Source organism: Calidris pugnax, unplaced genomic scaffold (genome assembly GCF_001431845.1).
Source record: "Calidris pugnax isolate Ruff unplaced genomic scaffold, ASM143184v1 scaffold20, whole genome shotgun sequence".
Lineage (NCBI taxonomy): Eukaryota > Metazoa > Chordata > Aves > Charadriiformes > Scolopacidae > Calidris > Calidris pugnax.
This window is the reverse complement of record NW_015094510.1, coordinates 7410198-7427143: the sequence shown is the minus strand read 5'-3', so window position 1 is coordinate 7427143 and position 16946 is coordinate 7410198.

Below are 16946 nucleotides of genomic sequence, written 5' to 3'. Positions count from 1 at the left end.
TTGAGGACTGATTTTACTGCTGGCCCATCACCTTTCTCCAGGAGTGATCGGGAACCATGGGAAACACTCTGCCAAGAGAGGAGCAGGAAAACACACTGCTGAAAGAGCAGCAAATGAATCTAGAAGTACTACAGTATATTTTAAAAATTCAGAATCAATCTGTACCTACCCTGTCTTTAGTAACTTTCTTAGACTGGGTACGAAAAAATGTCCTGGACTTTCATAGAGACCGGCACCTTTGTCGGGGGTGTGTGGGACAAGATAAGCACTGAACTTTGGAACGCGGCCACAGGAACAGATATAGCAGCCACCGAACATTTACCAGTCTCAGAAGTCTTGACACACATTAGAAAAGAGGCAAAAACTGATCTCCCTGAACACCCAGCACACTCCTCTGCTTCACCACTGCCACTTCCTTGTAACCCTGTGGCAGAAAAATCAGACCCTGGGGCGGACCATCCTTTTGACCCTGGTCCTGTGAAGGTTGAAAAGGAGCTGAATCTGTACCCCCTGATGATGAACTGAGGGGGGCAGTTGGGAGTGTTGCACCAACTCAGACTGTGTATTATGGTGTTCTGGAACAATGTAGAAAAGAAGACTTAGGTAAAGGTGACTCAGACATTTCCTGTTATTTACCATGGAAATCGACCGAGAGTATGGGAGGCTTTGAGTTATGATCATGTTAATGAGTTGAGGAAATCAGTAAAAGATTATGGTCTCCAGTCAGGATATACCATGAATTTACTAACATCTGTTGATGACGAATACGTTATGACTCCTCATAATTGGAAATTCTTGTTGCGTGTGATTTTGTTGGCTGTGCAATATGTTGTATTCATGACTGAGTACCATGATCTCATAACTACTAAAGCCCTGGGTAATTTAACTGGCAATTTAAATCATATTGGTGTGAATGAGCTCGTTGGTGAAGGGCCTTGGGCTACTCCCAATGTGCAAGCCCAAATGGACAGACGGTGTTTTGAGCAAGTAAAAGAAATTGTACTGCTCGCGATAAGACGAGTACCTGATACAGCTGCTCCGGAAGCTTCATTTTCTGCTATCACACATGCGCCTGGAGAACCTTATATAAAGTTCCTTGATTGGCTCCAAAACACAATAGAGAGACAACTAGATAACTGAGCAGCTCGTGATACTCTCATGAAACAATTAGTGTTCGAAAGCCCTTCCAGAAAAATAGTGGGATGATTAGCCCAGCTGAAGGGCATCTACATGAATGCACGCAGCATGGGCAACAAACAGGAGAAGCTGGAAGCCATCGTGCAGTAAGAAAACTATGATCTAGTTGCCGTCACAGAAACATGATGGGTGGACTCACACAAATGGAGTGCTGTGATCGATGGCTACCAACTTTTCAGAAGGGACAGGCAAGGAAAGAGAGGTGGTGGGGTGGCCCTTTATGTTAAGAACAGTATTATATGCCTAGAACTCAGCAATATGCACGATGACAGTGTCGAGTGCCTATGGATAAGAATCAAGGGGAAGAATCAAGGGGAAGACCAGTAAGGCAGACATGTCGTCGGAGTTTGTTATAGACCCCCAAACCGGGATATAAAGGCTGATGAAATATTCTATAGGCAGCTGACAGAGGCCTCACGATCACTCTCCCTTGTACTCATGGGGGACATCAACTTCCCTGATATCTGCTGGCAATATAACACAGCAGAGAGGCAACAGTCCTGGAGATTCTTGGAGTGCGTGGAAGACAACTTCCTAATGCAGCTGGTGAGGGAACCGACCAGGGAAAGTGCCCTACTGGACCTGCTGATAGTTAACTCAGAAGGTCTTCTGGGGGATGTAAATGTTGGAGGCCATCTTGGACAGAGTGATCATGAAATGATAAAATTTTCGATTCTTGCTGAAGCAAGGCAGGGGGCCAGCAGGACTGCCACCTTGGACTTCCGAAGGGCAGACTTTGGCCTCTTCAGGAGCATGGTTGGGGGTGTCCCTTGGGAGATGGTCCTTGAGGGCAAGGGTGCCCAGGAAAGCTGGTCATTCTTCAAGGAGGCACTCTTAAAGGTGCAGGAAAGAGCCATACCCAAATCCCAAAAATCAAGCAGGAAGGGAAGAAGACCAGCCTGGCTAAATAGAGAGCTTTGCCTGGAGCTCAGGAACAAAAAGAAGGTTTATAATCTTTGGAAAAGGGGCCTGGCAGGCAAGGAGAAATACCAGGAAGCGGTGAGGATATGCAGGGGGAAAATTAGAAGGGCCAAGGCTCAAGCTGAGCTCATCTTGGCCACTAAAGTTAACAATAACAAAAAGGGATTTTTTAGGTATGTAAACAAGTTCAAGAGGGAGAGGGAACTACTGGAAAGAGTCCAGCAAAGGGCAACAAAGATGATTCAAGGATTGGAGCATCTCCCTTATGAAGAAAGACTGAGAGAGCTGGGACTCTTTAGTCTGGAGAAGAGAAGGCTGAGGGGAGACCTTATCAATGATTACAAGTATCTCAAGGGTGGGTTGAAGGAGGAGGGAGCCAGACTCTTTTCAGTGGTTCCCAGTGAGAGGAGGAGGGGCAACGGGCACAAGTTGGAACATAAGAGGTTCCACTCAAATATGAGGAAAAACTTCTTCACAGTAAGGGTGACAGAGCCCTGGAACAGGCTGCCCAGGGAGGTTGTGGAGTCCCCTTCCTTGGAGATTTTCAAGACCCGCCTGGATGCCGTCCTGAGTAACATGTTCTGACAAGCTCTAGGCAATCCTGCTTCAGCAGGGGAGTTGGACTAGATGATCTCTGTGGTCCCTTCGAACTCTAAAAATTCAGTGAAATTCAGTGAAATTCAGTGAAAATGCTAGTGCTGACTGCCATAATGTGTTGCAAACAATTAAGAATGCTAATCCCTCTATCACTGATATGATAAAAAGCGTGCCAAGATATCGGCACAGAAACTCATAAAATGAGCCTCTTAACTGATGCATTATCAACACAGCTCACTGTGGGGGCTGCTTAAAAGGCAGACTGCTATAATTACCGAAAGCCTGGGCATCTTAAAAAAGATTGCACAAACAGCTCCTTATGTCCTCCCTGTGCCCTGTACATTATGGGGCTGAGACTTGTTAAGCCAGTGGGGAATTCTGAAAAGAAATTCTTAATAAGCGCTATTGACAAGCAGCAGGTCCTTTCATTGACATGGAAATCAGACAAACCTGTTTGGATAGATCAATGGGCCCTGAAAAAGGATAAACTGCTGCAATTTCATGACTTAGTACAAGAACAATTGGCCGCTGGCCACATTGTACCCACCACCCGCCTGTGGAACACTCCTGTATTTGTAATACCAAAGGAAACTGGCAAGTGGCGATTGTCGCGCTACAGCCTGGCACAAGCAGCAGGTCCTTTCATTGACATGGAAATCAGACAAACCTGTTTGGATAGATCAATGGGCCCTGAAAAAGGATAAACTGCTGCAATTTCATGACTTAGTACAAGAACAATTGGCCGCTGGCCACATTGTACCCACCACCCGCCTGTGGAACACTCCTGTATTTGTAATACCAAAGGAAACTGGCAAGTGGCGATTGTCGCGCTACAGCCTGGCCTTCTTTCACCTTCTATGCTGCCTCAAAACCGGCCAATAGCCATCATTGATCTCAATGGCTGGTTTTTTGCTATTCCTCTACACCCAAAGGATGCACTCCGGTTTGCATTCTCTGTACCAGCTGTCAATCAGGAACAGCCCACACCACGATATCATTGGACTGTGTTGCCACAAGGTATGCTAAATAGCCTGACTATCTGCCAATTAACTGTAACAAATGCTTTACAACCTGTCCGAAATGCAAAACCTCATGTTATAATTTATCATTACATGGATGACATACTTTTAGCCACTGAAAACGACAAAGACCTGCAGACAGTCATCTGCCAAGTCTGCCTTGCTGTCCAAGGAGCAGGCTTGCAGATAGCTGAGGAAAAGGTCCAACGTGAACCACCCTGGAAATACCTAGGATGGAAAATTACAACTCACACCATCCAGCCACAAGCACTCCAGCTGGCGTTACAAATAAAGACTCTGAATGATCTGCAAAAATTGTTCGGAACCATCAATTGGCTCAGACCTTTTCTGGGTATCGCTACACAAGATCTACACCCCCTGTTTCAATTGTTAAAGGGTGATCCTGAATTGGACTCTAAAAGACAGGTGACACCTCCTGGACTGCAATGTCCAATCTTACTTTCTCATACCCCACTTTCCAATGCAGTTACAGCATTCACAGACGGTTCCAGGAGAACACACAGAGCAGTGGTCCTTTGGTGATCCACCAACAATCTCTGGAACCAAGGTATAAAACGTGTCAATGGGTTGCCCCAAGTTGTTGAACTTGCAGCTGCTGCATATGCTTTTCAGCTTTTTTCTGATGTAAACCTCAATATCATAATTGATTCTTTATACGTTACAGGAATTGTTCAGCGTATAGAAGGCGCTTTCCTAAAGGAAGTCAACAACACAGAGTTATTCGGACAACTTAAAAAATTATGTCATTATTTTTCTTATTGTAAATTACCCTATTATATCACACATATACAGTTACACACCTCTCTTCCAGGACCCCTAGCTGAGGGCAACCGTGCTGCTGACAAAGCCACAGTCACCCTCGCCACACCACAATTATTTCAACAGGCACAGCTCTCACATAACTTCTTTCACCAAAACAGGAAGGCACTGCAGAAGCAATTTCAGCTAACCACTGACCAAGCACATAGTATTATCTTGACATGCCCTAAATGCCAATCTATAGCCCCGTTGCCACAATTGGCAGTTAACCCATGTGGCACCTCACCACTGCAAATTTGGCAAACGGATGTTGCACAATTTGGAGAATTTGGTCATGTAACGTATGTACATGTCACTGTTGATACTTCTTCTAATTACATCTTTGCCACTGCACATACAGCAGATAAGAGTTGGTATGTCCAATGACACTGGCTAGCAGCTATCGCTGCCATGGGTATACCAGAAACTATCAAGACTGACAATGGCCCTGCGTATGTATCTAAAACCACACAACTTTTTTTACAGGAATGTGGCATTCACTGCTACTGGAATTCCACGCTCCCCTACATGGCAGGAGATTGTTGACCGTGCCCATCAAATGCTAAAACAATTGCTAATTAAAGAAAAAAGGAGTAGTCTGGAAGATTTCCCACAGGAACGACTATGGAAAGCCACTTTTGTTTTAAATTTTCTGAACAGAGACAACACTGATACGACAGGAGTGAATTGACAGGACAGGAGTCAATAGTTTGGCTATTTTTTATCTGAATTCCTTTAGAAAATTTAAGTGAATACAATCCAGTTCTAGTCATTATTATGGTGCATTTGGAGGGTTTCATTTCTGTATCATCCTCTAGTCACTCTTTGATAATAAGAAGATGTGAGAGTCAGCACATGGTTTACTTGCAGAATTCTCATAGTTGTAAATTTGTACATCATCAATAGGCAGCAAAATGACTGAAAATGCTTGTCAAAGTCAATCCTTCACTTGATTGGGAGCTAGTACATGGAGAGGTAATACACTAAGGTACACTAGCTATATGCTACTGCTTATTATGAAGGAACATGTTTGCTGAGAAAGGAGTGGGAAAAGTCAGTTTGCATAACTGAACTTAAGGGAGGTCAATTTCAGGTACTTTTTAATCTTTGATGTTTTGATTCTGCCATTGATGGTGCTGCATATATGCTGTGTAGCTGCTTAAACTACAAGAGCTGGGGCATTATTTTGTCTTTCTCTGTTACCTTTAAGAAAAATAACTTGTTACTGTTGCATGATTGACAAAATTAGTCTCTTGTGTAACTGTATTGCAAACAAAATAGCTGGGATGGTTTTTTGATGAGTCATATAAGAGCGTATACTGGCTTTCCAGAAATTAAAAAAATCTACTGAGAATAAGAAAGAAAACAAATGTCCTTCACTAGTACAAAGTTTATTAATTTGCCAGGATAAAAGTCTAATAATGTTCCTTTTGCTCTGTATCTAGTTCTCATGTTTTCCTTGATCCTCAGATCATGTAATAGTTAAGGGTTCCAGGTAAATGTTAGGATATGAGCAGATTTGAAGTTTAGCTAATTCCTACCGAGACTGGGAAAAGGAGGAAACACACATCACAAGCTTATGAGGTTTAACAAGGCCAAGTACAGGGTCCTATACCTGGGTTGGGGCAACCCCCAGTATCAATAGAGTCTGGGGGATGAAGGGATTAAGAGCAGCAGTGAGGAAAAGGACTTAGGGGTACTGACGGATGAAAAGCTGGACATAAACTGACAATTTGTGCTCACAGCCCAGAAGGTTAACTGCATTCTGGGCTGCAGCTGCAGAAGTGTGTCCAGCATATTGAGGGAGGTGATTCTGTCCCACTGCTCCGCCCTCGGGAGACCCCACCTGGAGGACTGCATTCAGCTTGGAGCTCTCAGCACAGGAAAGACCTGGGCCTGTTGGAGCAAGTCCAGAGGAGGGCCACAAAAATGATCAGAGAGCTGGAGAACCTCTTTTCATAGGACAGGCTGAGAGAATTGGGGTTGTTCAGCCTGGAAAATAGAAGGCTTTGGGGACATCTTGTTGTGGCCTTTCAGTACTTAAAGAGGGCCTACAGGAAAGATGTTCCTGCCCATTGCAGGGTGGATTTGGACTAGATGACCTTTAGAGTTCCCTTCCAACCCAAACTATTTTCCAATTCTATGATTCTATTCTATATCCTAGAGAGCATAGAATGTAAGTAATTTCTCTAGCTTAAAAGTGACAGCATCACATCAGGATTAAAGTGATTACTTTGATAAACAACTCACCAAACACTTAAGGTTTGCCATGTGGAGTATGGGGAGCCATGCAGAGTTCGGCTTTTTTATGTTTGCAAAATATTGAGTAGAGAGAATCTCCAGAGAAAGCATAAAAATCTACATCTCCAAGATGGCTGAATATAGCTGTGCACATTCTATATCTTGTTAATAATGAAAAACTGAGGAGGAATCTACTATCACTGCAGAAGACTGCGAAAAAGCACATATGTGACCTCTGAAATCAAACAGAGAGACAAAACAAGAGGTCTCTCTACCTTAATAATTTCTATCTGTAAAGCACAGAATTAGGTTTTACACCATATTCACAGTGTTTAAAAGTTTGGATGTTTCCCATCAATCTCCTCATGTTGATGAGAGCAAAAAATGCTGCTAAACAGCCACAACTTTAAACAAGCAAGATATTCTTCAGTCCATTTAATTCCTTTCATCTGATATAGGCTCTGTCCAGCCCAAATGACTGATAGATCTTCTACTTAATATTCACTTTTTTAAAAGGATTAGCAAAAGTCAGTGCATTCATGAGAATTTTCTTCTAAGACAAACAAACTTAAGAGTTTGAATGTATGATTGTTTCATTTTAACTGTTTCAATTTTTCCACTTGTGATCTTAATGGTTTACTTTCTCTGAGAAAGTCAGGCTCTCAGTAGTTGAAGTACATAATTTATGAGCTCTCAATTCCTCTGCTGTCTTTAATGTCAAAGGAGGAAAGGTTATCATTATATTTCATAAACTGTTTCAGCTGTTTGAAAACACTAATATTTTCTCTTGATTCTGTGTTGTATGGCTTAGAATTGGGATCTGCTACTGCCACTTCAACTTCAGTGGAGGATAACTCTTCTGCCCTTGCAGATGGCCTGGCATATGGATTTTGTTAATCTGACCATCAATGGCATTACCCAAACAAGTTAAATTTGGTGTGGACTTACAAAAAAAAAACCCAGAATGAGTCATGAATTTCATCAGCACTCTGGCATTAAAATAGTGAACGTGCATCCTGTAGTGACAGTATATATATCGAACAGAAGGAGTGACAATGTGTAATCTTACGGGATACACACTGAGAAATCTCCCGTGGAGATTTCACATGTGTTCAGGGAAAGGATTACCCATGTCATGGTTAATAGAGAGCACTGCTCCAGCACACATCTGTATCAGCAAGTGGGAGGCAACAGCTACTGCTAAACTACTCAAATTCCACATATGCATGGATGAAGAAACCAGTTAGCATTCATAACGCCAAGTGACAGAAGCTTCCTCTACAAGATGTTTTATATGCTTATGTTGTCAAAGTACATGAAGAGCGCCACCCACAGCGGATATTTCATCAGCCAAGCAGAAATGTTTTGTAGGTATTAAAAAAAATAATCTGAAAAAGCAAAAAGAGAGAGAAGAAAGAAACCGAAGTAAAGAATAATGAGTCAAGTACCCTTGTGTGTTTGAAAGATAAAACAAGAGCATTGAAATCAGAGAATCAATTCTGCTGTTTTAAAGCACATTGATTTAGCCAGGGAAGTAATGGCAGAGATCCAAGCAGACAAGAAAAGCCACTGAGGCGCTGTTGTTCTCTTCTGGCTGGAGCCTAGAGGGAAATAATATTTTTGCTGGGGGAATTCTGAGGCTTTGGCATTACAGCAGCATCGATAAAGACTGAGTGGTCTAAAGTAAGAAATTAAGCCCATAGCCTTGCAGTTAATTCAGAGCATTTTTATCAATTACGAGCCTATAATTAGCTGGTGCAGAAGTGATGTTTTAAAACTGTGCAGCACTAACTCTTAAACCATGAACTGATCCTTTTTCAACATGTTTTCCTTACAGAACAGCCATTGGAGAGGATTTCTGTGATACATTAAATTTAAGCCATTTGTTTTTACTGATTGTTTAAATACTTACAGCATGATCTGCCAGATTCTTCCCTTCAGATACAGTCATGGAATTTTCAATGCTTTGTATGCTATTTGAATATACAACAACAAGAAAGCGAGTGCATGTGTTAACAGCTGTTAGAGGCATATGGCATTTTCAAAGCTGGTGCAAATATTTACACACATGTGGATGTATGTATGCAGCTCTATTTCTTCACTTGGCAGCAGTCATTGTTATAGTCTACAGTTTTTGTTGTGCAGAGATTACAGAAAAAAGACAAATAGATTTGCAGTTTACAGTAAACTCAAGTGAACAGCAGGAAATGAAAGCATTCACTTGTCTTTTCTGTTTGCATTTCTATGTAAAACCAAGAACTCTACTATATTGATAGGTTAGAAATGCATGTAAGACTGCAGGTTATAAAGATCCAAAATACCAGAAAAATCGTAATGCAAAACTCAGCTGCAAGCTGAAGCAGTACTAATGAATATGTAGAACAAACAGATTGTATTAGTAAAACCATATTAAAGCAAGCCCATAGTAACTGGATTGTTATTATTAATAGTGGCAATTGTATTTACATTAAAATTTGTACTAATGTCTATTTCAATCACTTTTTTTCAAGTTGATACCATTCAAAGAGGAATGGGATTATTTGTTTGTCTTTCTTTTAGTATAGCATTGGGGTAGTGAGTCATGCATGGTTTAATAAGCCTTGCTAATTTTCTGTCAATTCAAGGCACTGTTGATTTAATCCATTACAGATACTTGGCTCAAATTTGAAATCAACTCATTTGCAAAACTGAAAATCATGTCATTCATTAAAATTGAATGCTAAGCGTTACTCTAAGCAAAATAAAATTTGGCCTAAATGAACAACCACTTCATGAGCCAAACCAGACTGATTTTCAGATTTTATGCAGCAAAGGCTTCTTTAGAAAATATATCCATTGTTCATTAAAAAAAAAAAAAAAAGTATTTCAACTAAAAAGGAAGGTATTTTCAGTGGTCAGAAATATATGATCACATAAACTTCTTTGGCCTTTGACATCATCCGTGACACCAGCTGTGATATGACTAGATGTGATTATCATTTCATAGAATCATAGAATCATAGAATCATTGAGGTTGGAAGAGACCCTTGGGACCATCGAGTCCAACCATCTACCCTACTCTACAAAGTCCTCCCCTACACCATATCCCTCAGTACCGCATCTAAACGTCCCTTAAACACAGCCAGGGACGGTGACTCAACCACCTCCCTGGGCAGCCTATTCCAATGTCCGACCACTCTTTCAGTGAAAAATTCCTTCCTAATGTTCAATTTGCTGCATGTGTTCATATATCCCAATGCAGACCTGATGTTACTGCTACAAGGTGACAGTGTTTCAGTCCTAGCTGAGATTGTCAATATAGGCCTTTAGGTGAAAATGGTGAAACAAAAAGGGGAATCTTAATCATAAATGCAAGAACTGTGTTGGTCTTTTTAACATGGAGAATAGAACAGAAACTATATTCTAGTATTAACTTTTCTGTTAACTAAAGAAAGCAAAGTCCTGGAGATACACGCTCCAAGAGGAGACCTATTTTCAAATGGTGCTTTAAATTTTTAATTTTTTACATTAGTGCTTTCTTTGACAAAAGATTCTTTATTTATAGGAAAAATGCATTAAGTCTTTTTGTAAAACAATTTGACTGTAAAATGACAAATGGATATATGTAAATTGGTATTTTCAAAGTAAGGTTGCAGTGAAAGCTTTCCTGAGTGCTCATTTCAAATTACTTTTATTGGGTTTAAATGGAAAATAAATATCTTGGCTTATGTCTAATGTTTTACTGTTACTTTTAATTTTTCTTTGGCAATTTGTGGCCATTGACAATATTCAATACTTTGTTGGAAGAGAAAGGAAGCCCAATTTTGCCTTCATTTAATTGTTTAAATTTTTACTGAATTTAAGAAATCAATGCAAATGTCATCTTGTGATTTTTTTTATTTTTAATATTCAGGCTTTCTATTATGTAGATTTTTCCAGCTTTCAGTTTAGTTATTTTGCATTCATATGGAACGACTTGTATTTCTGAGATGGGTTCTAACAACTTTCTCCGCAAAAGGAGTAAACTCTCTCTTTTCTAGTGTACATTAGCAAAGATATTGTTTTCTCATTCAACTCCAGACATTCCGAATACTGTTCAAGTTCAAAGGCTCTTTATGGATTCTCTCCGCTAATTTATTCATGGGCTATGCAGCTGAAGGCAAGAAGTGGCAGTCTTGAATTTCATTTGTGGCTAAATAACTCTTGTGGACTTTTTTAAAATGGTTGTGACTGCTTGTTATCAAATACAACCTTTGCTACAAAACCATTTTCACAACAGCCTAGATACAGGAGGTCTGCATTTAGAAATACCAAAGTACTTGGATTATATTTTTTTAAAAAAAGTTCTATCCCAGTATTTTTCTCTTCTATTATCATAAATACTGAGAAGAAAACTCTTTCTTTGTTGCTTTTTGATTCCATAACATAAGTGTGTATTTGGTATTCTATTCCTATATGCTTTCATTTTCTGGTATTTTTATCTTTCGAAGCTTGAGAAAGATGGTGTTCTCGAGGCAATGATAGCCTTTGCTTCTTTAACATCAGTTGTTATACTCTAGGCAGAGAAGTCTGTGTTTCTTCAGTGCAAGTAGTGAAAGCTCTCTAAACAGGAGTGGTTTCATGCAGAGCTTCTCTTTGCAAAGTCTATTGACAGTTTAAAGGACCACAAAAATTTATTTTTGCTCCAGATAAGAAAACTAGTTCAGATGGACAGGTTATCAGTTACAAGGTCCCTTCACACATTAGTTTAGTTCTTACTTTCGTCTGTGAATAAATGTCATGATGTCTCCTATTCTTATGGTGTAGAAACAATTCTAGAATGTGCATACAGAATGTGAAATTTTGCAAAAAGACCTGGGAGTCCTGGTGGACAATGGGATGACAAGGAGCCAGCAATGTGCCCTGTTGGCCAAGAAGACCAATGGCATCCTAGGGTGCATCGAGAAGAGTGTGGCCAGCAGGTCGAGGGATACCGTCTACTCTGCCCTAGTGAGGCCATATCTGGAGCATTATGTCCAGTTCTGGGCTCCCAAGTTCAAGACGGACAGGGAACTGCTGGAGAGGGTACAGCAAAGGGCTACAAAGATGATTAGGACACTAGAATATCTCTCTTATGAGGAAAGGCTGAGGCATTTGGGTCCTTTTAGTCTGGAGAAGAGAAGGCTGAGGGGGGATCTGATCAATGCTTATAATTCCTTAAAGGATGGGTGCCAAGAGGACAGGGACAGTCTTTTTTCAGTGGTGCCCAGTGACAGGACAAGAGGAAATGGGCACTTACTTGAATATAAGAAGTTCCTTCTAAACATGAGAAGGAACTTCTTTACTTTGATGGTAGCAGAGCGCTGGAACAGGCTGCCCAGAGAGATGGTGGTGTCTCTGTCTCTGGAGACATTCAATACCTGCCTGGACACATTATTGTCTAACCTGCTCTAGGTAGACCTGCTTTGTCAGGGGGGTTGGACTAGATCTCCAGAGGTCCCTTCCAACCCCATATCATTCCGTGATTCTGTGATTCATTCTGTGATCTTACTATAAAGGCTTTGATTTTCACTGTAAAAGGACAAAAAAATAAAAACATCTGGAAACCTATAATCACCTACTGCATATAGTCAATGATGATGCTTATTTCAGTAAGAGCAGAACTAGGCCTTTAGTACTCAGCACCAAAATGTTTATGTAATGACCACTTTTATGGAACTATTTGCCTCATGTCAGAGATCTGCAGTTACCTTTTTATGATTTATTCTTGACTCTTCTATAGCCAGATCACCTTTTTGTAAACCCATGCATAATATAATATTCTATTTCCAAATTAGACTTTCAAGTCCAGGTAAACAATGTCAATTGCTCTTTCATATCCACCAACACTGTAATGCCATCATAAAAGGCCACCAAATTTGTCAGACACAATTTGCCTTTAGTGCAGCCATGTTAGCAAGTTGAATGCACATCATGCCATGTTAGCATGTCAGTGTATTCTAACTGAGAAAAACTTTTGAATGAATATTATTTTTTTGTGTAGTCTGTCAGTCCCCCGAGTGCTGTTAAGGTATTTGGTCCATGATAAATAATCTCTATTACATTTTCTAGCCTGGTTAAATTTCAAAGTACAAAGTCCCCTTGATTACCTCCAGAAAATGTCAAAATTTTACTCCTCTTAGTCAAAATGGCTGTGTGCTTCAAATAAGAGAATTGAAGTGTCTGGAATCTGCTGTCTGGAGCAGACACATTAGCATGGCTAGGCTAAATAGTCATCCCAGTGATAGGCCCTTGCTTCTCCAAGCATTCTTTCATGCATATAAGTGAGCCTTTTCCTTTTGATAAGTGCTTATACCTGTTCTCTATGTTTGGCAACACCCCAGCTGTGCTGATGAAATGGCAGGGACACAAAGGGAGCTGCCCATGCATATTGCTGCTGAATTGCTTTATGATGAAATATTAGTAATGGTAGTTGCTAGGAGGCTGCTGTGGAACAGCACTGTTTCTTAGGAGCTGTAGACTGGAGAAAGAGAAATAGACTAAAATGCAAATTTATTATTTTGAAAAGGCATAGAACATTTTTAAAAACTGTGTTTGAAGAGAGAAGATTTTTAGTCAAGAAACAAGCTAACATTTTTTATGGAGACTCAGACAACGGAGCTTTTATTTTCTATCTTTCCTTGTCCTTGCTTCAGTTTCACCTGAAGAAAGAAAAAAAAAAAGGGATTTAAAATTATTCCATCAATTATACAATACTATAAAATACATGACATTTTATTTTCTCAGAATTACAAAGAGTTTGTAATTCTGCAGAAAAGATGGGTGAGAAAAACATAGTTAACATTTTGAAACCATTTGAGAGTAGTGAAGAATATATTTCTTCTCTCTTTGGGTGTCACTAAGCAACACCTTTAGAATAAATAGAATAGTTGTTACCTGAATTGCTAACAATCAAGCATAGTTGTTCAGGATATTTTATGATTCTTTTCAGACGTTACCACACTCACATTCTCTTGCTTAAATTAGTTTGTTAGGTTTGCACCTCTACCTATGTATTTACATACCTACATTTACATATGTTATTACAAATAATAGAATATTTTTTTAGAGAGTGGAATTTTAAAAAGGATTTTTTTTCCTGTAAGTATAAATTTGTATATGAACCAGTGGAAAACCCTCTTCTCTTTCCTTATGTCCCTTCTGTCAGATTTTCAGGTATCTTCAATACTTGCTTTGGAAAGAAAATCTGCCAGTAAGCAAGATACAGATCCACGGACATTTTCCAGAACTTTACTTCCTTTAGTGAAGACAGCAAATGAGAGAAACTTGTGACAGGTTTTAAACTGGCAGAGCCTTTAATATTGAAAGAAATCTGTCCAAAGCAAGAAAAAATGCCTTCATATGATTTGTATGTGAACCAGTTTGGAAGTGTTCTGCCTTCTCCAGCCACACTGGTCTTCTAACAGCTATGGTCTCATCAGAAGTCTCATTAGATAATCTTTGTTGCTGGGTCATGTGATAACTGAGGAGGGCTGGAGAAAGATCTTCTGTTTTTCTGAACTACATTTTCCTGATAACTACCCACCCTGTAAGACTTTTACAAGCCCTAAGTGAAGCTAATTGGCTACTTCCCCCCACCCTCAAACTGCCAATAGTTACTATACATTTGTGCCTCATCGTGACTCTAAAGATTATCCTCAAAGACCCTACATGGTTTCTGTTTAGCCTTGGAAATATGTGGTGGTAGGAGTTTCCCCTACATTTCTGTGCATGGCTGTGGTCATCCCTGTTTGGCAGTGTCGATCAGTTCAGCACCTACAGCCTTCTTTTAACATGCAGCTGTCTTGCAAGACCCCATCCTATAGTCACAGCAATGACACACTTCTCAGATTAATCTCTGCACAAAATGTAGCTGGCAGGCATGGTACCTTTTATCCACAGCTCAGGAGCTCATTAACTCTGTCTTAGTTCTCTGTGTAACTGAAAATCAGGACGAAGATCGGTATTTTACATGAGATAACTCAATATGCACTTTGCCAGAACAAATGAGCCGTAGGTTTCAAGAGAGGATGAAGAGTGATGTGGTGGATCTGATCCCCGATTCACTGAATAGTAGGAATAAAACAGTAAAATGTCACTATTGTACATAGAGATGAACAGATAATGTCTGAGTTTAAGACCCTATGTCATTTCTATATACATAAATATATATTTCTTCACAGAAATTAATCTGTGAGCTGAATGAGGAGAAAGATACAGAAAATGGTACAAAATAACCTCTAACAGTTCTACATTGTGACTAGAAAAACAAAGAACTAGGATGAAATTCAGGGCTCAACACAAATCCAGTACTACGTTTAAAGCACACATCATTACAATCAAAAGAAGAACATGTTGGTCGGCGAGGTGGCATGGTGGCAGTGGCGGTGATGAGGTGAACCTGGGGAGAGGGTTGGATGGGCTGCACAGAGGAGTTTCCCAGCTCAGGGACCCCTCACTCACAGCCCCAGCCCCAGGGGGAACCCGGAAGTCCGTGGCAACCAATCAGGCGTGGAGGGGGCATGGCCAGGAGCCACGTGGGGCTTTAAAGGCGGGGAGACCAGCCCCTCAGTTGGTGGGTGGGATGGTGGCAGCCTCTCTGGAGTGTGGTGTGTGATGGGTGGGTGTGGATATGTGAGAGCAAAAACAGCCAAGATGGTCTCCACTCGGTCTGGAGCCACAGTCAAAAAGAACAGAGCATGCCAAACTGACCTGCCGGAGAGACATGCAGCTGTTCAGGTGATGGGCTGCAGGGAAGGTCTGTCTCTCTTGCTGGAGGATGGCAAAGACAACACCTGTGTGTGCTGTGAGCAGATCAACAATCTGCTCAGCCTGGTGGCTGAGCTTAAAGAGGAAGTGGAAAGACCAAGGGGCGTTAGGGAATGTGAAAAGGAAATGCCATCCTTAGGGAAAATAAGCAGGGGGAGACTTTTCAAGAGGAAGAGGAACCTGTACCCAGCCCCAGTCAGGCTAAAGATGGAAGTCTAGATAATAACAATGAATGGAGAAAAGTTCATAGTCAGGGCAGCAGAGGAACTCCCCCCTTGCCCACTGCACCCTGCCCGGTTCCTCTCAAGAACAGATATGAGGTTCTGGTTTAAGAAAGCCCGTTGAGTGAGAATGTAGTTGATGAGCAACCTACATCACAAACACACCAGTCAAAAAAATATACACCTTGGATCACCAGCACACCCACAAGGGGAAAAAGGCGAGTTATAGTTGTGGGTGACTCCTTCCTAAGTGGGACTGAAGGCCCAGTATGCCGGGTGGACCCTCCACAGAGGGACGTCTGTTGTCTCCCTGGAGCCTGGGTAAAGGACATCACCAGAAAACTTCCTGGCTTAGTACGTCCTACAGACTACTATCCTTTATTGATTTTCCAGGTAGGTACAGAAGAATCTGCAAACCGCAGCTCAAGGTCAATAAAAAAAGACTTCAGGGTGTTGGGAAATGTGGTTAGGGGATCTGGGGCACAGGTTATCTTCTCATCACTCCTTTCTGTAGCAGGCAAAGATGCTGAGAGAAACAGAAATATCCAATCAATTAAGACGTGGCTCTGTAGCTGGTGCCACCGTCATAAGTTTGGGTTCTTTGACATTGGATTTACCTGTGCAACACCAGGCCTGTTAACACCTAACTGGAAGTGCCTCTCTCAAAGGGGAAGGGGGTTCTTGCCCAAGAGACTTGCCCAAGTTTGATTGACAGGGCTTTAAACTAGATGGGAGGGGGGAAGGGGTGGATACCAGGCTTATCAGTGATAAGCTTTGGGGTACCACACCAGGGTTAGAGGGACAGGGTGTTAGTAAGGGCCTTCAGCCTGGTTCCCTAAGCCAAGCTGGAGACCCTTCACTACAGTCAAAGTCTTATGGTTATGAGCCAGCAGCTCCCAGGGTAGAGGCAATACACAGAGATACACCTGACAGACACTCCAGGGGGTATTCCCCTAAGAGTAGCACAGCCAACAGCCCAGCTGAAGTGCCTCTACACCAATGCACGCAGCATGGGCAACAAACAGGAGGAGTTGGAGGCTACTGTGCTGCTGGAAGGATATGATATAGTGGCCATCACTGAAACCTGGTGGGATGAATCCCATGACTGGAGTGTGGCTATTAAGGGCTACAAGTTGTTCAGAAGAGGCAGGCAAGGAAAGAGGGG